At 49.4% G+C, this 24,226-nt stretch overlaps 1 protein-coding gene across 1 annotated transcript in view; it reads left to right on the top strand.

Moving 5' to 3' along the window:
- The window catches only part of LOC138481610 (GLIPR1-like protein 1), a 1,920,818-nt gene that overhangs the window by 1,631,142 nt on the left and 265,450 nt on the right, over positions 1-24,226 (top strand). The gene's annotated exons all lie outside the window — the stretch shown is intronic.

The following is a 24,226-nucleotide window of genomic DNA, read 5'->3' as shown; positions in this document are numbered from 1 at the left end:
TCAAACAGAACACTAGACCTCTGTAACCAGCCCACATACCACATGGCAACCCAAAGAGCCCTGAAAGCACAGATCAAGCAGGACACTAGACCTCTGTAACCAGCCCACGTACCACATGTCAACCCAAAGAACCTCGCCAGCAGAGATCAAACAAAACACTAGACCTCTGTAACCATCCCTCGTACCACATTGCAACCCATAAATCTCAGCCAGCAGAGATGAAACAGAACACTAGACCTCTGTAACCAGCCCATGTACCACATGGCAACCCATAGATCCCCGCCAGCAGAGATGAAACATAACACTAGACCTCTGTAACCAGCCCATGTACCACATGGCAACCCAAATATCCCTCCTAACAGAGATCAAACAGAACACTAGACCTCTGTAACCAGCCCACATACCACATGGCAACCCAAAGCGCCCTGAAAGCAGAGATCAAGCAGGACACTAGACCTCTGTAACCAGCCCACGTACCACATGGCAACCCAGAGATCCTGCCAGCAGAGATCAAACAGAACATTAGACCTCTGTAACCAGCCTACATACCACATGGCAACCCAGAGATCCTGCCAGCAGAGATCAAACAGAACACTAGACCTCTGTAACCAGCCCACATACCACATGGCAACCCAGAGATCCCCGCCAACAGAGATCAAACAGAACACTAGACCTCTGTAACCAGCCCACGTACCATATTGCAACCCAAAGATCCCACCAACAGAGATCAAACAGAACACTAGATCTCTGTAACGAGCCTACTTACCACATGGCAACCCAGAGATCCCTGCCAGCAGAGATCAAACAAAACACTAGACCTCTATAACCAGCCCACGTACCACATTGCAACCCAGAGATCCCTGCCAACAGAGAGAAAACGGAACAATAGACCTCTATAACCAGCCCTCATGCCACATGGCAACCGAAAGATCCCTCCCAACATAGATCAAACCGAACGCTAGACCTCTGTAACCAGCCTACATACCACATGGCAACCCAAAGAGCCCCGCCAACAGAGATCAAACCGAACACTGGACCTCTGTAACCAGCCCACATACCACATGGCAACCCAGAGAACCCCGCCAACAGAGATCAAACAGAACACTAGACCTCTATAACCAGCCAACGTACAACATTGCAACCCAAAGATCCCGCCAACAGAGATCAAACAAAACACTAGACCTCTGTAACCAGCCCACATACTACATGGCAACCCAAAGCTCCCCGCCAACAGAGATCAAACAGAACACTAGACCTCTGTAACCAGCCCACATACCACATGGCAACCCAAAGAGCCCTGAAAGCACAGATCAAGCAGGACACTAGACCTCTGTAACCAGCCCACGTACCACATGTCAACCCAAAGAACCTCGCCAGCAGAGATCAAACAAAACACTAGACCTCTGTAACCATCCCTCGTACCACATTGCAACCCATAAATCTCAGCCAGCAGAGATGAAACAGAACACTAGACCTCTGTAACCAGCCCATGTACCACATGGCAACCCATAGATCCCCGCCAGCAGAGATGAAACATAACACTAGACCTCTGTAACCAGCCCATGTACCACATGGCAACCCAAATATCCCTCCTAACAGAGATCAAACAGAACACTAGACCTCTGTAACCAGCCCACATACCACATGGCAACCCAAAGCGCCCTGAAAGCAGAGATCAAGCAGGACACTAGACCTCTGTAACCAGCCCACGTACCACATGTCAACCCAAAGAACCTTGCCAGCAGAGATCAAACAAAACACTAGAACTCTGTAACCATCCCACGTACCACATTGCAACCGATAAATCTCAGCCAGCAGAGATGAAACAGAACACTAGACCTCTGTAACCAGCCCATGTACCACCTGGCAACCCAAATATCCCTCCTAACAGAGATCAAACAGAACACTAGACCTCTGTAACCAGCCCACGTACCACATGGCAACCCAAATATCCCCACCAACAGAAATCAAACAGAACACTAGACCTCTGTAACTAGCCCACATACCACATGGAAACCCAATGATCCCTCCCAACAGAGATCAAACAGAATACTAGACCTCTGTAACCATCCCATATAACACATGGCAACCCAAAGATCCCCACCAACAGAGAACAAACAGAACACTAGACCTCTGTCACCAGCCCACATACCACATGGCAACCCTAAGATCCCCGAAAGCAGAGATCAAACAGAACACTAGACCTATGTAACCAGCCCATATACCACATGGCAACCCAGAGATAACCACCAACAGAGATCAAACAGAACACTAGACCTCTGTAACCAGCCCACATACCACATAGCAACCCAAATATCCCTGTCAACAGAGATCAAACAGATCACTAGACCTCTGTAACCGGCCCACATACAACATGGCAACCCAGAGATTCCTGCCAATATAGATGAAACAGAACACTAGACCTATGTAACCAGCCCACATACCACCTGGCAACCCAGAGATCCCCCCAACAGGGATCAAACAGAACACTAGACCTCTGTAACCAGCCCACATACCACATGGCAACCCAGAGATCCCCACCAACAAAGATCAAACAGAACACTAGACTTCTGTAACCAGCCTACATACCACATGGCAACCCAGAGATCCCTGCCAGCAGAGATCAAACAAAACACTAGACCTCTATGACCAGCCCACGTACCCCATTGCAACCCAGAGATCCCCGCCAGCAGGGAGAAAACAGAACACTAGACCTCTGTAACCAGCCCACATACAACATGGCAACCCAGCGATCCCCGCCAACAGAGATCAAACAGAACACTAGACCTCTGTAACCAGCCCACGTACCACATTGCAACCCAAAGATCCCACCAACAGAGATCAAACAGAACATTAGACCTCTGTAACCAGCCTACATACCACATGGCAACCCAGAGATCCTGCCAGCAGAGATCAAACAGAACACTAGACCTCTGTAACCAGACCACGTACCACATGACAACCCAGAGATCCCACCAACAGAGATCAAACAGATCACTAGACCTCTGTAACCAACCCACATACCACATGACAACCCAGAGATCCCACCAACAGAGATCAAACAGAACATTAGACCTCTGTAACCAGCCTACATACCACATGGCAACCCAGAGATCCTGCCAGCAGAGATCAAACAGAACACTAGACCTCTGTAACCAGCCCACGTACCACATGACAACCCAGAGATCCCACCAACAGAGATCAAACAGAACACTAGACCTCTGTAACCAACCCACATACCACATGGCAACCCAAAGAGCCCCGCATGCAGAGATCAAACAGAACAGTAGACCTCTGTAACCAGCCCACATACCATATGGCAACCCAGAGATCCCCGCCAGCAGAGATGAAACAGAACACTAGACCTCTGTAACCAGCCCATGTACCACATGGCAACCCAAATATCCCTGCCAACAGAGATCAAACAGAACGCTAGACCTATGTAACCAGCCCACATACCACATGGCAACCCAGAAATCCCTGCCAACAGGGATCAAACAGAACACTAGACCTCTGTAACCAGCCGACATACCACATGGCAACCCAAAGATCCCACCAACAGAGATCAAACAGAACACTAGACCTCTGTAACAAGCCTACATACCACATGACAACCCAGAGATCCCTGCCAGCAGAGATCAAACAAAACATTAGACCTCTATAACCAGCCCACGTACCACATTGCAACCCACAGATCCCTGCCAGCAGAGAAAACAGAACACTAGACCTCTGTAACCAGCCCTCATGCCACATGGCAACCCAAAGATCCCTCCCAACAAAGATCAAACCGAACACTAGACCTCTGTAACCAGCCCACATACCACATGGCAACCCAAAGAGCCCCGCCAAAAGAGATCACACAGAACACTAGACCTCTGTAACCAGCCCACGTACCACATTGCAACCCAAAGATCCCACCAACAGAGATCAAACAGAACACTAGACCTCTGTAACCAGCCCACATACCAATGGCAACCGAGAGATCCCTGCCAATAGAGATCAAACAGAACACTAGACCTCTGTAACCAGCCCACATACCACATGGCAACCCAGAAATCCCCGCCAACAGGAATCAAACAGAACACGAGACCTCTTTAACCAGCCCGCATACCACATGGCAACCCAGAGATCCCCGCCAACAGAGATCAAACAGAACACTAGACCTCTGTAACTAACCCACGTACCACATTGCAACCCAAGGATCCCACCAACAGAGATCAAACAGAACACTAGACCTCTGTAACCAGCCTACATACCACATGACAACCCAGAGATCCCTGCCAGCAGAGATCAAACAGAACACTAGACCACTGTAACCAGCCCACGGAGCAGATGGCAACCCAAAGAGCCCTGCCAACAGAGATCAAACAGAACACTAGACCTCTGTAACCAGTCCACATACCACATGGCAACCCAGAGATCCCCGCCAACAGAGATCAAACAGAACACTAGACCTCTGTAACCAGCCCACATGCCACATAGCAAACCAAAGATCCCTCCCAACAGAGATCAAACAGAACACTAGACCTCTGTAACCAGCCCACATACTACATGGCAACCCAAATATCGCTGCCAACAAAGATCAAACACAACACTAGACCTCTGTAACCAGCCCACATACCACATTGCATCCCAAAGATCCCACCAACAGAGATCAAACAAAACACTAGACCTCTGTAACTAGCCCATGTACCACATTGCAACGCATAGATCCCTGCCAGCAGAGATCAAACAGAACACTAGACCACTGTAACCAGCCCACAGAGCAGATGGCAACCCAAAGAGCCCTGCCAACAGAGATCAAACAGAACACTAGACCTCTGTAACCAGCCCACATACCACATGGCAACCCAGAGATCCCCGCCAACAGAGATCAAACAGAACACTAGACCTCTGTAACCAGCCAACGTACAACATTGCAACCCAAAGATCCTGCCAACAGAGATTAAACAGAACACTAGACCTCTGTAACCAGCCTACATACCACATGGCAACCCAGAGATCCCTGCCAGCAGAGAGAAAACAGAACACTAGACCTCTGTAACCAGCCCACATACTACATGGCAACCCAAAGCTCCCCGCCAACAGAGATCAAACAGAACACTAGACCTCTGTTACCAGCCCTCATGCACATGGCAACCCAAAGATCCCTCCCAACATAGATCAAACCGAACACTAGACCTCTGTAACCAGCCCACATACCACATGGCAACCCAAAGAGCCCCGCCAACAGAGATCAAACAGAACACTAGACCTCTCTAACCAGCCCACATACCACATGGCAACCCAAAGATCCCTCCCAACATAGATCAAACCGAACACTAGACCTCTGTAACCAGCCCATATACCACATGGCAACCCAGAGATCCCCGCCAACAGAGATCAAACAGAACATTAGACCTCTGTAACCAGCCTACATACCACATGGCAACCCAGAGATCCTGCCAGCAGAGATCAAACAGAACATTAGACCTCTGTAACCAGCCTACATACCACATGGCAACCCAGAGATCCTGCCAGCAGAGATCAAACAGAACACTAGACCTCTGTAACCAGCCCACATACCACATGGCAACCCAGAGATCCCCGCCAACAGAGATCAAACAGAACACTAGACCTCTGTAACCAGCCCACGTACCATATTGCAACCCAAAGATCCCACCAACAGAGATCAAACAGAACACTAGATCTCTGTAACGAGCCTACTTACCACATGGCAACCCAGAGATCCCTGCCAGCAGAGATCAAACAAAACACTAGACCTCTATAACCAGCCCACGTACCACATTGCAACCCAGAGATCCCTGCCAACAGAGAGAAAACGGAACAATAGACCTCTATAACCAGCCCTCATGCCACATGGCAACCAAAAGATCCCTCCCAACATAGATCAAACCGAACGCTAGACCTCTGTAACCAGCCCACATACCACATGGCAACCCAAAGAGCCCCGCCAACAGAGATCAAACCGAACACTGGACCTCTATAACCAGCCCACATACCACATGGCAACCCAGAGAACCCCGCCAACAGAGATCAAACAGAACACTAGACCTCTATAACCAGCCAACGTACAACATTGCAACCCAAAGATCCCGCCAACAGAGATCAAACAAAACACTAGACCTCTGTAACCAGCCCACATACTACATGGCAACCCAAAGCTCCCCGCCAACAGAGATCAAACAGAACACTAGACCTCTGTAACCAGCCCACATACCACATGGCAACCCAAAGAGCCCTGAAAGCACAGATCAAGCAGGACACTAGACCTCTGTAACCAGCCCACGTACCACATGTCAACCCAAAGAACCTCGCCAGCAGAGATCAAACAAAACACTAGACCTCTGTAACCATCCCTCGTACCACATTGCAACCCATAAATCTCAGCCAGCAGAGATGAAACAGAACACTAGACCTCTGTAACCAGCCCATGTACCACATGGCAACCCATAGATCCCCGCCAGCAGAGATGAAACATAACACTAGACCTCTGTAACCAGCCCATGTACCACATGGCAACCCAAATATCCCTCCTAACAGAGATCAAACAGAACACTAGACCTCTGTAACCAGCCCACATACCACATGGCAACCCAAAGCGCCCTGAAAGCAGAGATCAAGCAGGACACTAGACCTCTGTAACCAGCCCACGTACCACATGGCAACCCAGAGATCCTGCCAGCAGAGATCAAACAGAACATTAGACCTCTGTAACCAGCCTACATACCACATGGCAACCCAGAGATCCTGCCAGCAGAGATCAAACAGAACACTAGACCTCTGTAACCAGCCCACATACCACATGGCAACCCAGAGATCCCCGCCAACAGAGATCAAACAGAACACTAGACCTCTGTAACCAGCCCACGTACCATATTGCAACCCAAAGATCCCACCAACAGAGATCAAACAGAACACTAGATCTCTGTAACGAGCCTACTTACCACATGGCAACCCAGAGATCCCTGCCAGCAGAGATCAAACAAAACACTAGACCTCTATAACCAGCCCACGTACCACATTGCAACCCAGAGATCCCTGCCAACAGAGAGAAAACGGAACAATAGACCTCTATAACCAGCCCTCATGCCACATGGCAACCGAAAGATCCCTCCCAACATAGATCAAACCGAACGCTAGACCTCTGTAACCAGCCTACATACCACATGGCAACCCAAAGAGCCCCGCCAACAGAGATCAAACCGAACACTGGACCTCAGTAACCAGCCCACATACCACATGGCAACCCAGAGAACCCCGCCAACAGAGATCAAACAGAACACTAGACCTCTATAACCAGCCAACGTACAACATTGCAACCCAAAGATCCCGCCAACAGAGATCAAACAAAACACTAGACCTCTGTAACCAGCCCACATACTACATGGCAACCCAAAGCTCCCCGCCAACAGAGATCAAACAGAACACTAGACCTCTGTAACCAGCCCACATACCACATGGCAACCCAAAGAGCCCTGAAAGCACAGATCAAGCAGGACACTAGACCTCTGTAACCAGCCCACGTACCACATGTCAACCCAAAGAACCTCGCCAGCAGAGATCAAACAAAACACTAGACCTCTGTAACCATCCCTCGTACCACATTGCAACCCATAAATCTCAGCCAGCAGAGATGAAACAGAACACTAGACCTCTGTAACCAGCCCATGTACCACATGGCAACCCATAGATCCCCGCCAGCAGAGATGAAACATAACACTAGACCTCTGTAACCAGCCCATGTACCACATGACAACCCAAATATCCCTCCTAACAGAGATCAAACAGAACACTAGACCTCTGTAACCAGGCCACATACCACATGGCAACCCAAAGCGCCCTGAAAGCAGAGATCAAGCAGGACACTAGACCTCTGTAACCAGCCCACGTACCACATGTCAACCCAAAGAACCTTGCCAGCAGAGATCAAACAAAACACTAGAACTCTGTAACCATCCCACGTACCACATTGCAACCGATAAATCTCAGCCAGCAGAGATGAAACAGAACACTAGACCTCTGTAACCAGCCCATGTACCACCTGGCAACCCAAATATCCCTCCTAACAGAGATCAAACAGAACACTAGACCTCTGTAACCAGCCCACGTACCACATGGCAACCCAAATATCCCCACCAACAGAAATCAAACAGAACACTAGACCTCTGTAACTAGCCCACATACCACATGGAAACCCAAAGATCCCCACCAACAGAGAACAAACAGAACACTAGACCTCTGTCACCAGCCCACATACCACATGGCAACCCTAAGATCCCCGAAAGCAGAGATCAAACAGAACACTAGACCTATGTAACCAGCCCATATACCACATGGCAACCCAGAGATAACCACCAACAGAGATCAAACAGAACACTAGACCTCTGTAACCAGCCCACATACCACATAGCAACCCAAATATCCCTGTCAACAGAGATCAAACAGATCACTAGACCTCTGTAACCGGCCCACATACAACATGGCAACCCAGAGATTCCTGCCAATATAGATGAAACAGAACACTAGACCTATGTAACCAGCCCACATACCACCTGGCAACCCAGAGATCCCCCCAACAGGGATCAAACAGAACACTAGACCTCTGTAACCAGCCCACATACCACATGGCAACCCAGAGATCCCCACCAACAAAGATCAAACAGAACACTAGACTTCTGTAACCAGCCTACATACCACATGGCAACCCAGAGATCCCTGCCAGCAGAGATCAAACAAAACACTAGACCTCTATGACCAGCCCACGTACCACATTGCAACCCAGAGATCCCCGCCAGCAGGGAGAAAACAGAACACTAGACCTCTGTAACCAGCCCACATACAACATGGCAACCCAGCGATCCCCGCCAACAGAGATCAAACAGAACACTAGACCTCTGTAACCAGCCCACGTACCACATTGCAACCCAAAGATCCCACCAACAGAGATCAAACAGAACATTAGACCTCTGTAACCAGCCTACATACCACATGGCAACCCAGAGATCCTGCCAGCAGAGATCAAACAGAACACTAGACCTCTGTAACCAGACCACGTACCACATGACAACCCAGAGATCCCACCAACAGAGATCAAACAGATCACTAGACCTCTGTAACCAACCCACATACCACATGACAACCCAGAGATCCCACCAACAGAGATCAAACAGAACATTAGACCTCTGTAACCAGCCTACATACCACATGGCAACCCAGAGATCCTGCCAGCAGAGATCAAACAGAACACTAGACCTCTGTAACCAGCCCACGTACCACATGGCAACCCAGAGATCCCACCAACAGAGATCAAACAGAACACTAGACCTCTGTAACCAACCCACATACCACATGGCAACCCAAAGAGCCCCGCATGCAGAGATCAAACAGAACAGTAGACCTCTGTAACCAGCCCACATACCATATGGCAACCCAGAGATCCCCGCCAGCAGAGATGAAACAGAACACTAGACCTCTGTAACCAGCCCATGTACCACATGGCAACCCAAATATCCCTGCCAACAGAGATCAAACAGAACGCTAGACCTATGTAACCAGCCCACATACCACATGGCAACCCAGAAATCCCTGCCAACAGGGATCAAACAGAACACTAGACCTCTGTAACCAGCCGACATACCACATGGCAACCCAAAGATCCCACCAACAGAGATCAAACAGAACACTAGACCTCTGTAACAAGCCTACATACCACATGACAACCCAGAGATCCCTGCCAGCAGAGATCAAACAAAACATTAGACCTCTATAACCAGCCCACGTACCACATTGCAACCCACAGATCCCTGCCAGCAGAGAAAACAGAACACTAGACCTCTGTAACCAGCCCTCATGCCACATGGCAACCCAAAGATCCCTCCCAACAAAGATCAAACCGAACACTAGACCTCTGTAACCAGCCCACATACCACATGGCAACCCAAAGAGCCCCGCCAAAAGAGATCAAACAGAACATTAGACCTCTGTGACCAGCCTACATATCACATGGCAATCCAGAGATCCTGCCAGCAGAGATCAAACAAAACACTAGACCTCTGTAACCAGCCCAGATACCACATGGCAACCCAGAGATCCCCGCCAACGAGATCAAACAAAACACTAGACCTCTGTAACCAGCCCAGATACCACATGGCAACCCAGAGATCCCCGCCAACAGAGATCAAACAGAACACTAGACCTCTCTAACCACACCACGTACCACATGGCAACCCAAAGATCCCGCCAACAGAGATCAAACAGAAAACTAGACCTCTGTAACCAGCCTACATAGCACATGGCAACCCAGAGATCCTGCCAGCAGAGATCAAACAGAACACTAGACCTCTGTAACCAGCCCACGTACCACATGACAACCCAGAGTTCCCACCAACAGAGATCAAACAGAACACTAGACCTCTGTAACCAACCCACATACCACATGACAACCCAGAGATCCCACCAACAGAGATCAAACAGAACACTAGACCTCTGTAACCAACCCACATACCACATGGCAACCCAAAGAGCCCCGCAAGCAGAGATCAAACAGAACACTAGACCTCTGTAACCAGCCCATATACCATATGGCAACCCAGAGATCCCCGCCAGCAGAGAAGAAACAGAACACTAGACCTCTGTAACCAGCCCATGTACCACATGGCAACCCAAATATCCCTGCCAACAGAGATCAAACAGAACGCTAGACCTATGTAACCAGCCCACGTACCACATTGCAACCCAGAGATCCCCGCCAGCAGGGAGAAAACAGAAAACTAGACCTCTGTAACCAGCCTACATAGCACATGGCAACCCAAAGATCCCCGCCAGCAGAGATCAAACAGAACACTAGACCTCTGTAACTAGCCCACATACCACATGGCAACCGAAAGATCCCTCCCAACAGAGATCAAACAGAACACTAGACCTCTGTAACCAGCCCACATACCACATGGCAACCCAGAGATCCCCACCAACAGAGATCACACAGAACACTAGACCTCTGTAACCAGCCCACGTACCACATTGCAACCCAAAGATCCCACCAACAGAGATCAAACAGAACACTAGACCTCTGTAACCAGCCCACATACCAATGGCAACCGAGAGATCCCTGCCAATAGAGATCAAACAGAACACTAGACCTCTGTAACCAGCCCACATACCACATGGCAACCCAGAAATCCCCGCCAACAGGAATCAAACAGAACACGAGACCTCTTTAACCAGCCCGCATACCACATGGCAACCCAGAGATCCCCGCCAACAGAGATCAAACAGAACACTAGACCTCTGTAACTAACCCACGTACCACATTGCAACCCAAGGATCCCACCAACAGAGATCAAACAGAACACTAGACCTCTGTAACCAGCCTACATACCACATGACAACCCAGAGATCCCTGCCAGCAGAGATCAAACAGAACACTAGACCACTGTAACCAGCCCACGGAGCAGATGGCAACCCAAAGAGCCCTGCCAACAGAGATCAAACAGAACACTAGACCTCTGTAACCAGTCCACATACCACATGGCAACCCAGAGATCCCCGCCAACAGAGATCAAACAGAACACTAGACCTCTGTAACCAGCCCACATACTACATGGCAACCCAAATATCGCTGCCAACAAAGATCAAACACAACACTAGACCTCTGTAACCAGCCCACATACCACATTGCATCCCAAAGATCCCACCAACAGAGATCAAACAAAACACTAGACCTCTGTAACTAGCCCATGTACCACATTGCAACCCATAGATCCCTGCCAGCAGAGATCAAACAGAACACTAGACCACTGTAACCAGCCCACAGAGCAGATGGCAACCCAAAGAGCCTTGCCAACAGAGATCAAACAGAACACTAGACCTCTGTAACCAGCCCACATACCACATGGCAACCCAGAGATCCCCGCCAACAGAGATCAAACAGAACACTAGACCTCTGTAACCAGCAAACGTACAACATTGCAACCCAAAGATCCTGCCAACAGAGATTAAACAGAACACTAGACCTCTGTAACCAGCCTACATACCACATGGCAACCCAGAGATCCCTGCCAGCAGAGAGAAAACAGAACACTAGACCTCTGTAACCAGCCCACATACTACATGGCAACCCAAAGCTCCCCGCCAACAGAGATCAAACAGAACACTAGACCTCTGTTACCAGCCCTCATGCACATGGCAACCCAAAGATCCCTCCCAACATAGATCAAACCGAACACTAGACCTCTGTAACCAGCCCACATACCACATGGCAACCCAAAGAGCCCCGCCAACAGAGATCAAACAGAACACTAGACCTCTCTAACCAGCCCACATACCACATGGCAACCCAAAGATCCCTCCCAACATAGATCAAACCGAACACTAGACCTCTGTAACCAGCCCATATACCACATGGCAACCCAGAGATCCCCGCCAACAGAGATCAAACAGAACATTAGACCTCTGTAACCAGCCTACATACCACATGGCAACCCAGAGATCATGCCAGCAGAGATCAAACAGAACATTAGACCTCTGTAACCAGCCTACATACCACATGGCAACCCAGAGATCCTGCCAGCAGAGATCAAACAGAACACTAGACCTCTGTAACCAGCCCACATACCACATGGCAACCCAGAGATCCCCGCCAACAGAGATCAAACAGAACACTAGACCTCTGTAACCAGCCCACGTACCATATTGCAACCCAAAGATCCCACCAACAGAGATCAAACAGAACACTAGATCTCTGTAACGAGCCTACTTACCACATGGCAACCCAGAGATCCCTGCCAGCAGAGATCAAACAAAACACTAGACCTCTATAACCAGCCCACGTACCACATTGCAACCCAGAGATCCCTGCCAACAGAGAGAAAACGGAACAATAGACCTCTATAACCAGCCCTCATGCCACATGGCAACCGAAAGATCCCTCCCAACATAGATCAAACCGAACGCTAGACCTCTGTAACCAGCCCACATACCACATGGCAACCCAAAGAGCCCCGCCAACAGAGATCAAACCGAACACTGGACCTCTGTAACCAGCCCACATACCACATGGCAACCCAGAGAACCCCGCCAACAGAGATCAAACAGAACACTAGACCTCTATAACCAGCCAACGTACAACATTGCAACTCAAAGATCCCGCCAACAGAGATCAAACAAAACACTAGACCTCTGTAACCAGCCCACATACTACATGGCAACCCAAAGCTCCCCGCCAACAGAGATCAAACAGAACACTAGACCTCTGTAACCAGCCCACATACCACATGGCAACCCAAAGAGCCCTGAAAGCACAGATCAAGCAGGACACTAGACCTCTGTAACCAGCCCACGTACCACATGTCAACCCAAAGAACCTCGCCAGCAGAGATCAAACAAAACACTAGACCTCTGTAACCATCCCTCGTACCACATTGCAACCCATAAATCTCAGCCAGCAGAGATGAAACAGAACACTAGACCTCTGTAACCAGCCCATGTACCACATGGCAACCCATAGATCCCCGCCAGCAGAGATGAAACATAACACTAGACCTCTGTAACCAGCCCATGTACCACATGGCAACCCAAATATCCCTCCTAACAGAGATCAAACAGAACACTAGACCTCTGTAACCAGCCCACATACCACATGGCAACCCAAAGCGCCCTGAAAGCAGAGATCAAGCAGGACACTAGACCTCTGTAACCATCCCACGTACCACATTGCAACCGATAAATCTCAGCCAGCAGAGATGAAACAGAACACTAGACCTCTGTAACCAGCCCATGTACCACCTGGCAACCCAAATATCCCTCCTAACAGAGATCAAACAGAACACTAGACCTCTGTAACCAGCCCACGTACCACATGGCAACCCAAATATCCCCACCAACAGAAATCAAACAGAACACTAGACCTCTGTAACTAGCCCACATACCACATGGAAACCCAATGATCCCTCCCAACAGAGATCAAACAGAATACTAGACCTCTGTAACCATCCCATATAACACATGGCAACCCAAAGATCCCCACCAACAGAGAACAAACAGAACACTAGACCTCTGTCACCAGCCCACATACCACATGGCAACCCTAAGATCCCCGAAAGCAGAGATCAAACAGAACACTAGACCTATGTAACCAGCCCATATACCACATGGCAACCCAGAGATAACCACCAACAGAGATCAAACAGAACACTAGACCTCTGTAACCAGCCCACATACCACATAGCAACCCAAATATCCCTGTCAACAGAGATCAAACAGATCACTAGACCTCTGTAACCGGCCCACATACAACATGGCAACCCAGAGATTCCTGCCAATATAGATGAAACAGAACACTAGACCTATGTAACCAGCCCACATACCACCTGGCAACCCAGAGATCCCCCCAACAGGGATCAAACAGAACACTAGACCTCTGTAACCAGCCCACATACCACATGGCAACCCAGAGATCCCCACCAACAAAGATCAAACAGAACACTAGACTTCTGTAACCAGCCTACATACCACATGGCAACCCAGAGATCCCTGCCAGCAGAGATCAAACAAAACACTAGACCTCTATGACCAGCCCACGTACCACATTGCAACCCAGAGATCCCCGCCAGCAGGGAGAAAACAGAACACTAGACCTCTGTAACCAGCCCACATACAACATGGCAACCCAGCGATCCCCGCCAACAGAGATCAAACAGAACACTAGACCTCTGTAACCAGCCCACGTACCACATTGCAACCCAAAGATCCCACCAACAGAGATCAAACAGAACATTAGACCTCTGTAACCAGCCTACATACCACATGGCAACCCAGAGATCCTGCCAGCAGAGATCAAACAGAACACTAGACCTCTGTAACCAGACCACGTACCACATGACAACCCAGAGATCCCACCAACAGAGATCAAACAGATCACTAGACCTCTGTAACCAACCCACATACCACATGACAACCCAGAGATCCCACCAACAGAGATCAAACAGAACATTAGACCTCTGTAACCAGCCTACATACCACATGGCAACCCAGAGATCCTGCCAGCAGAGATCAAACAGAACACTAGACCTCTGTAACCAGCCCACGTACCACATGACAACCCAGAGATCCCACCAACAGAGATCAAACAGAACACTAGACCTCTGTAACCAACCCACATACCACATGGCAACCCAAAGAGCCCCGCATGCAGAGATCAAACAGAACAGTAGACCTCTGTAACCAGCCCACATACCATATGGCAACCCAGAGATCCCCGCCAGCAGAGATGAAACAGAACACTAGACCTCTGTAACCAGCCCATGTACCACATGGCAACCCAAATATCCCTGCCAACAGAGATCAAACAGAACGCTAGACCTATGTAACCAGCCCACATACCACATGGCAACCCAGAAATCCCTGCCAACAGGGATCAAACAGAACACTAGACCTCTGTAACCAGCCCACATACCACATGGCAACCCAAAGATCCCACCAACAGAGATCAAACAGAACACTAGACCTCTGTAACAAGCCTACATACCACATGACAACCCAGAGATCCCTGCCAGCAGAGATCAAACAAAACATTAGACCTCTATAACCAGCCCACGTACCACATTGCAACCCACAGATCCCTGCCAGCAGAGAAAACAGAACACTAGACCTCTGTAACCAGCCCTCATGCCACATGGCAACCCAAAGATCCCTCCCAACAAAGATCAAACCGAACACTAGACCTCTGTAACCAGCCCACATACCACATGGCAACCCAAAGAGCCCCGCCAAAAGAGATCAAACAGAACATTAGACCTCTGTGACCAGCCTACATATCACATGGCAATCCAGAGATCCTGCCAGCAGAGATCAAACAAAACACTAGACCTCTGTAACCAGCCCAGATACCACATGGCAACCCAGAGATCCCCGCCAACGAGATCAAACAAAACACTAGACCTCTGTAACCAGCCCAGATACCACATGGCAACCCAGAGATCCCCGCCAACAGAGATCAAACAGAACACTAGACCTCTCTAACCACACCACGTACCACATGGCAACCCAAAGATCCCGCCAACAGAGATCAAACAGAAAACTAGACCTCTGTAACCAGCCTACATAGCACATGGCAACCCAGAGATCCTGCCAGCAGAGATCAAACAGAACACTAGACCTCTGTAACCAGCCCACGTACCACATGACAACCCAGAGTTCCCACCAACAGAGATCAAACAGAACACTAGACCTCTGTAACCAACCCACATACCACATGACAACCCAGAGATCCCACCAACAGAGATCAAACAGAACACTAGACCTCTGTAACCAACCCACATACCACATGGCAACCCAAAGAGCCCCGCAAGCAGAGATCAAACAGAACACTAGACCTCTGTAACCAGCCCATATACCATATGGCAACCCAGAGATCCCCGCCAGCAGAGAAGAAACAGAACACTAGACCTCTGTAACCAGCCCATGTACCACATGGCAACCCAAATATCCCTGCCAACAGAGATCAAACAGAACGCTAGACCTATGTAACCAGCCCACGTACCACATTGCAACCCAGAGATCCCCGCCAGCAGGGAGAAAACAGAACACTAGACCTCTGTAACCAACCCACATACCACATGGCAACCCAGCGACCCCCGCCAACAGAGATCAAACAGAACACTAGACCTCTGTAACCAGCCCACGTACCACATTGCAACCCAAAGATCCCACCAACAGAGATCAAACAGAACATTAGACCTCTGTAACCAGCCTACATACCACATGGCAACCCAGAGATCCTGCCAGCAGAGATCAAACAGAACACTAGACCTCTGTAACCAGCCCACGTACCACATGACAACCCAGAGATCCCACCAACAGAGATCAAACAGAACACTAGACCTCTGTAACCAACCCACATACCACATGACAACCCAGAGATCCCACCAACAGAGATCAAACAGAACACTTGACCTCTGTAACCAACCCACATACCACATGGCAACCCAAAGAGCCCCGCAAGCAGAGATCAAACAGAACACTAGACCTCTGTAACCAGCCCACATACCATATGGCAACCCAGAGATCCCCGCCAGCAGAGATGAAACAGAACACTAGACCTCTGTAACCAGCCCATGTACCACATGGCAACCCAAATATCCCTGCCAACAGAGATCAAACAGAACGCTAGACCTATGTAACCAGCCCACATACCACATGGCAACCCAGAAATCCCTGCCAACAGGGATCAAACAGAACACTAGACCTCTGTAACCAGCCCACATACCACATGGCAACCCAGAGATCCCCACCAACAGAGATCACACAGAACACTAGACCTCTGTAACCATCCCATATAACACATGGCAACCCAAAGATCCCACCAACAGAGATCAAACAGAACACTAGACCTCTGTAACAAGCCTACATACCACATGGCAACCCAGAGATCCCTGCCAGCAGAGATCAAACAAAACATTAGACCTCTATAACCAGCCCACGTACCACATTGCAACCCACAGATCCCCGCCAACAGAGATAAAACAGAACACTAGACCTCTGTAACCAGCCAACGTACAACATTGCAACCCAAAGATCCTGCCAACAGAGATCAAACAGAACACTAGACCTCTGTAACCAGCCCTCATGCCACATGGCAACCCAGAGATCCCTCCCAACAAAGATCAAACCGAACACTAGACCTCTGTAACCAGCCCACATACCACATGGCAACCCAAAGAGCCCCGCCAAAAGAGATCAAACAGAACATTAGACCTCTGTGACCAGCCTACATATCACATGGCAACCCAGAGATCCTGCTAGCAGAGATCAAACAAAACACTAGACCTCTGTAACCAGCCCAGATACCACATGGCAACCCAGAGATCCCCGCCAACGAGATCAAACAAAACACTAGACCTCTGTAACCAGCCCAGATACCACATGGCAACCCAGAGATCCCCGCCAACAGAGATCAAACAGAACACTAGACCTCTCTAACCACACCACGTACCACATGGCAACCCAAAGATCCCGCCAACAGAGATCAAACAGAAAACTAGACCTCTGTAACCAGCCTACATAGCACATGGCAACCCAAAGATCCCCACCAGCAGAGATCAAACAGAACACTAGACCTCTGTAACTAGCCCACATACCACATTGCAACCCAAAGATCCCACCAACAGAGATCAAACAGAACACTAGACCTCTGTAACCAGCCCACATACCAATGGCAACCAAGAGATCCCTGCCAATAGAGATCAAACAGAAGACTAGACCTCTGTAACCAGCCCACATACCACATGGCAACCCAGAAATCCCCACCAACAGGAATCAAACAGAACACGAGACCTCTGTAACCAGCCCGCATACCACATGGCAACCCAGAGATCCCCGCCAACAGACATCAAACAGAACACTAGACCTCTGTAACTAGCCCACGTACCACATTGCAACCCAAGGATCCCACCAACAGAGATCAAACAGAACACTAGACCTCTGTAACCAACCCACATACCACATGACAACCCAGAGATCCCACCAACAGAGATCAAACAGAACACTTGACCTCTGTAACCAACCCACATACCACATGGCAACCCAAAGAGCCCCGCAAGCAGAGATCAAACAGAACACTAGACCTCTGTAACCAGCCCACATACCATATGGCAACCCAGAGATCCCCGCCAGCAGAGATGAAACAGAACACTAGACCTCTGTAACCAGCCCATGTACCACATGGCAACCCAAATATCCCTGCCAACAGAGATCAAACAGAACGCTAGACCTATGTAACCAGCCCACATACCACATGGCAACCCAGAAATCCCTGCCAACAGGGATCAAACAGAACACTAGACCTCTGTAACCAGCCCACATACCACATGGCAACCCAGAGATCCCCACCAACAGAGATCACACAGAACACTAGACCTCTGTAACCATCCCATATAACACATGGCAACCCAAAGATCCCACCAACAGAGATCAAACAGAACACTAGACCTCTGTAACAAGCCTACATACCACATGGCAACCCAGAGATCCCTGCCAGCAGAGATCAAACAAAACATTAGACCTCTATAACCAGCCCACGTACCACATTGCAACCCACAGATCCCCGCCAGCAGAGAAAACAGAACACTAGACCTCTGTAACCAGCCCTCATGCCACATGGCAACCCAAAGATCCCTCCCAACAAAGATCAAACCGAACACTAGACCTCTGTAACCAGCCCACATACCACATGGCAACCCAAAGAGCCCCGCCAAAAGAGATCAAACAGAACATTAGACCTCTGTGACCAGCCTACATATCACATGGCAACCCAGAGATCCTGCCAGCAGAGATCAAACAAAACACTAGACCTCTGTAACCAGCCCAGATACCACATGGCAACCCAGAGATCCCCGCCAACGAGATCAAACAAAACACTAGACCTCTGTAACCAGCCCAGATACCACATGGCAACCCAGAGATCCCCGCCAACAGAAATCAAACAGAACACTAGACCTCTCTAACCACACCATGTACCACATGGCAACCCAAAGATCCCGCCAACAGAGATCAAACAGAAAACTAGACCTCTGTAACCAGCCTACATAGCACATGGCAACCCAAAGATCCCCACCAGCAGAGATCAAACAGAACACTAGACCTCTGTAACTAGCCCACATACCACATTGCAACCCAAAGATCCCATCAACAGAGATCAAACAGAACACTAGACCTCTGTAACCAGCCCACATACCAATGGCAACCAAGAGATCCCTGCCAATAGAGATCAAACAGAACACTAGACCTCTGTAACCAGCCCACATACCACATGGCAACCCAGAAATCCCCGCCAACAGGAATCAAACAGAACACGAGACCTCTGTAACCAGCCCGCATACCACATGGCAACCCAGAGATCCCCGCCAACAGAGATCAAACAGAACACTAGACCTCTGTAACTAGCCCACGTACCACATTGCAACCCAAGGATCCCACCAACAGAGATCAAACAGAACACTAGACCTCTGTAACCAGCCTACATACCACATGACAACCCAGAGATCCCTGCCAGCAGAGATCAAACAGAACACTAGACCACTGTAACCAGCCCACGGAGCAGATGGCAACCCAAAGAGCCCTGCCAACAGAGATCAAACAGAACACTAGACCTCTGTAACCAGCCCACATACCACATGGCAACCCAGAGATCCCCGCCAACAGAGATCAAACAGAACACTAGACCTCTGTAACCAGCCCACATGCCACATAGCAAACCAAAGATCCCTCCCAACAGAGATCAAACAGAACACTAGACCTCTGTAACCAGCCCACATACTACATGGCAACCCAAATATCGCTGCCAACAAAGATCAAACACAACACTAGACCTCTGTAACCAGCCCACATACCACATTGCAACCCAAAGATCCCGCCAACAGAGATCAAACAAAACACTAGACCTCTGTAACCAGCCCATGTACCACATTGCAACCCATAGATCCCTGCCAGCAGAGATCAAACAGAACACTAGACCACTGTAACCAGCCCACGGAGCAGATTGCAACCCAAAGAGCCCTGCCAACAGAGATCAAACAGAACACTAGACCTCTGTAACCAGCCCACATACCACATGGCAACCCAGAGATCCCCGCCAACAGAGATAAAACAGAACACTAGACCTCTGTAACCAGCCAACGTACAACATTGCAACCCAAAGATCCTGCCAACAGAGATCAAACAGAACACTAGACCTCTGTAACCAGCCCTCATGCCACATGGCAACCCAGAGATCCCTCCCAACAAAGATCAAACCGAACACTAGACCTCTGTAACCAGCCCACATACCACATGGCAACCCAAAGAGCCCCGCCAAAAGAGATCAAACAGAACATTAGACCTCTGTGACCAGCCTACATATCACATGGCAACCCAGAGATCCTGCTAGCAGAGATCAAACAAAACACTAGACCTCTGTAACCAGCCCAGATACCACATGGCAACCCAGAGATCCCCGCCAACGAGATCAAACAAAACACTAGACCTCTGTAACCAGCCCAGATACCACATGGCAACCCAGAGATCCCCGCCAACAGAGATCAAACAGAACACTAGACCTCTCTAACCACACCACGTACCACATGGCAACCCAAAGATCCCGCCAACAGAGATCAAACAGAAAACTAGACCTCTGTAACCAGCCTACATAGCACATGGCAACCCAAAGATCCCCACCAGCAGAGATCAAACAGAACACTAGACCTCTGTAACTAGCCCACATACCACATTGCAACCCAAAGATCCCACCAACAGAGATCAAACAGAACACTAGACCTCTGTAACCAGCCCACATACCAATGGCAACCAAGAGATCCCTGCCAATAGAGATCAAACAGAAGACTAGACCTCTGTAACCAGCCCACATACCACATGGCAACCCAGAAATCCCCACCAACAGGAATCAAACAGAACACGAGACCTCTGTAACCAGCCCGCATACCACATGGCAACCCAGAGATCCCCGCCAACAGACATCAAACAGAACACTAGACCTCTGTAACTAGCCCACGTACCACATTGCAACCCAAGGATCCCACCAACAGAGATCAAACAGAACACTAGACCTCTGTAACCAGCCTACATACCACATGACAACCCAGAGATCCCTGCCAGCAGAGATCAAACAGAACACTAGACCACTGTAACCAGCCCACGGAGCAGATGGCAACCCAAAGAGCCCTGCCAACAGAGATCAAACAGAACACTAGACCTCTGTAACCAGCCCACATACCACATGGCAACCCAGAGATCCCCGCCAACAGAGATCAAACAGAACACTAGACCTCTGTAACCAGCCCACATGCCACATAGCAAACCAAAGATCCCTCCCAACAGAGATCAAACAGAACACTAGACCTCTGTAACCAGCCCACATACTACATGGCAACCCAAATATCGCTGCCAACAAAGATCAAACACAACACTAGACCTCTGTAACCAGCCCACATACCACATTGCAACCCAAAGATCCCGCCAACAGAGATCAAACAAAACACTAGACCTCTGTAACCAGCCCATGTACCACATTGCAACCCATAGATCCCTGCCAGCAGAGATCAAACAGAACACTAGACCACTGTAACCAGCCCACGGAGCAGATGGCAACCCAAAGAGCCCTGCCAACAGAGATCAAACAGAACACTAGACCTCTGTAACCAGCCCACATACCACATGGCAACCCAGAGATCCCCGCCAACAGAGATCAAACAGAACACTAGACCTCTGTAACCAGCCAACGTACAACATTGCAACCCAAAGATCCTGCCAACAGAGATCAAACAGAACACTAGACCTCTGTAACCAGCCTACATACCACATGGCAACCCAGAGATCCCTGCCAGCAGAGAGAAAACAGAACACTAGACCTCTGTAACCAGCCCACATACTACATGGCAACCCAAAGCTCCCCCCCAACAGAGATCAAACAGAACACTAGACCTTTGTTACCAGTCCTCATGCCACATGGCAACCCAAAGATTCCTCCCAACATAGATCAAACCGAACACTAGACCTCTGTAACCAGCCCACATACCACATGGCAACCCAAAGAGCCCCGCCAACAGAGATCAAACAGAACACTAGACCTCTCTAACCAGCCCACATACCACATGGCAACCCAAAGATCCCTCCCAACATAGATCAAACCGAACACTAGACCTCTGTAACCAGCCCATATACCACCTGGCAACCCAGAGATCCCCCCAACAGGGATCAAACAGAACACTAGACCTCTGTAACCAGCCCACATACCACATGGCAACCCAGAGATTCCTGCCTATATAGATCAAACAGAACACTAGACCTATGTAACCAGCCCATATAACACATGGCAACCCAAAGATCCCCACCAACAGAGAACAAACAGAACACGAGACCTCTGTAACCAGCCCACATACCACATGGCAACCCAATGATCCCCCCAACAGAGATCAAGCAGAACACTAGACCTCTGTAACCAGCCCACATACCACATGGCAACCCAAAGATCCCTCCCAACAGAGATCAAACAGAACACTAGACCTCTGTAACCAGCCCACGTACCATATTGCAACCCAAAGATCCCACCAACAGAGATCAAACAGAACACTAGACCTCTGTAACGAGCCTACATACCACATGGCAACCCAGAGATCCCTGCCAGCAGAGATCAAACAAAACACTAGACCTCTATAACCAGCCCACGTACCACATTGCAACCCAGAGATCCCCGCCAGCAGAGACCTCTATAACCAGCCCTCATGCCACATGGCAACTGAAAGATCCCTCCCAACATAGATCAAACCGAACACTAGACCTCTGTAACCAGCCCACATACCACATGGCAACCCAAAGAGCCCCGCCAACAGAGATCAAACCGAACACTGGACCTCTGTAACCAGCTCACATACCACATGGCAACCCAGAGAACCCCGCCAACAGAGATCAAACAGAAGTCTAGACCTCTATAACCAGCCAACATACAACATTGCAACCCAAATATCCTGCCAACAGAGATCAAACAAAACACTAGACCTCTGTAACCAGCCCACATACTACATGGCAACCCAAAGCTCCCCGCCAACAGAGATCAAACAGAACACTAGACCTCTGTAACCAGCCCACATACCACATGGCAACCCAAAGAGCCCTGAAAGCAGAGATCAAGCAGGACACTAGACCTCTGTAACCAGCCCACGTACCACATTGCAACCCATAAATCTCAGCCAGCAGAGATGAAACAGAACACTAGACCTCTGTAACCAGCCCATGTACCACATGGCAACCCATAGATCCCCGCCAGCAGAGATGAAACATAACACTAGACCTCTGTAACCAGCCCATGTACCACATGGCAACCCAAATATCCCTCCTAACAGAGATCAAACAGAACACTAGACCTCTGTAACCAGCCCACATACCACATGGCAACCCAAAGAGCCCTGAAAGCAGAGATCAAGCAGGACACTAGACCTCTGTAACCAGCCCACGTACCACATGTCAACCCAAAGAACCTCACCAGCAGAGATCAAACAAAACACTAGACCTCTGTAACCATCCCACGTACCACATTGCAACCGATAAATCTCAGCCAGCAGAGATGAAACAGAACACTAGACCTCTGTATCCAGCCCATGTACCACATGGCAACCCATAGATCCCCGCCAGCAGAGATGAAACATAACACTAGACCTCTGTAACCAGCCCATGTACC

This window comes from Ambystoma mexicanum, chromosome 5p, assembly GCF_040938575.1.
Source record: "Ambystoma mexicanum isolate Mex_15411 chromosome 5p, UKY_AmexF1_1, whole genome shotgun sequence".
Taxonomy (NCBI): domain Eukaryota; kingdom Metazoa; phylum Chordata; class Amphibia; order Caudata; family Ambystomatidae; genus Ambystoma; species Ambystoma mexicanum.
The sequence above is the reverse complement of the archived record's forward strand: the minus strand, read 5'-3'. Positions and strand labels throughout refer to the sequence as shown.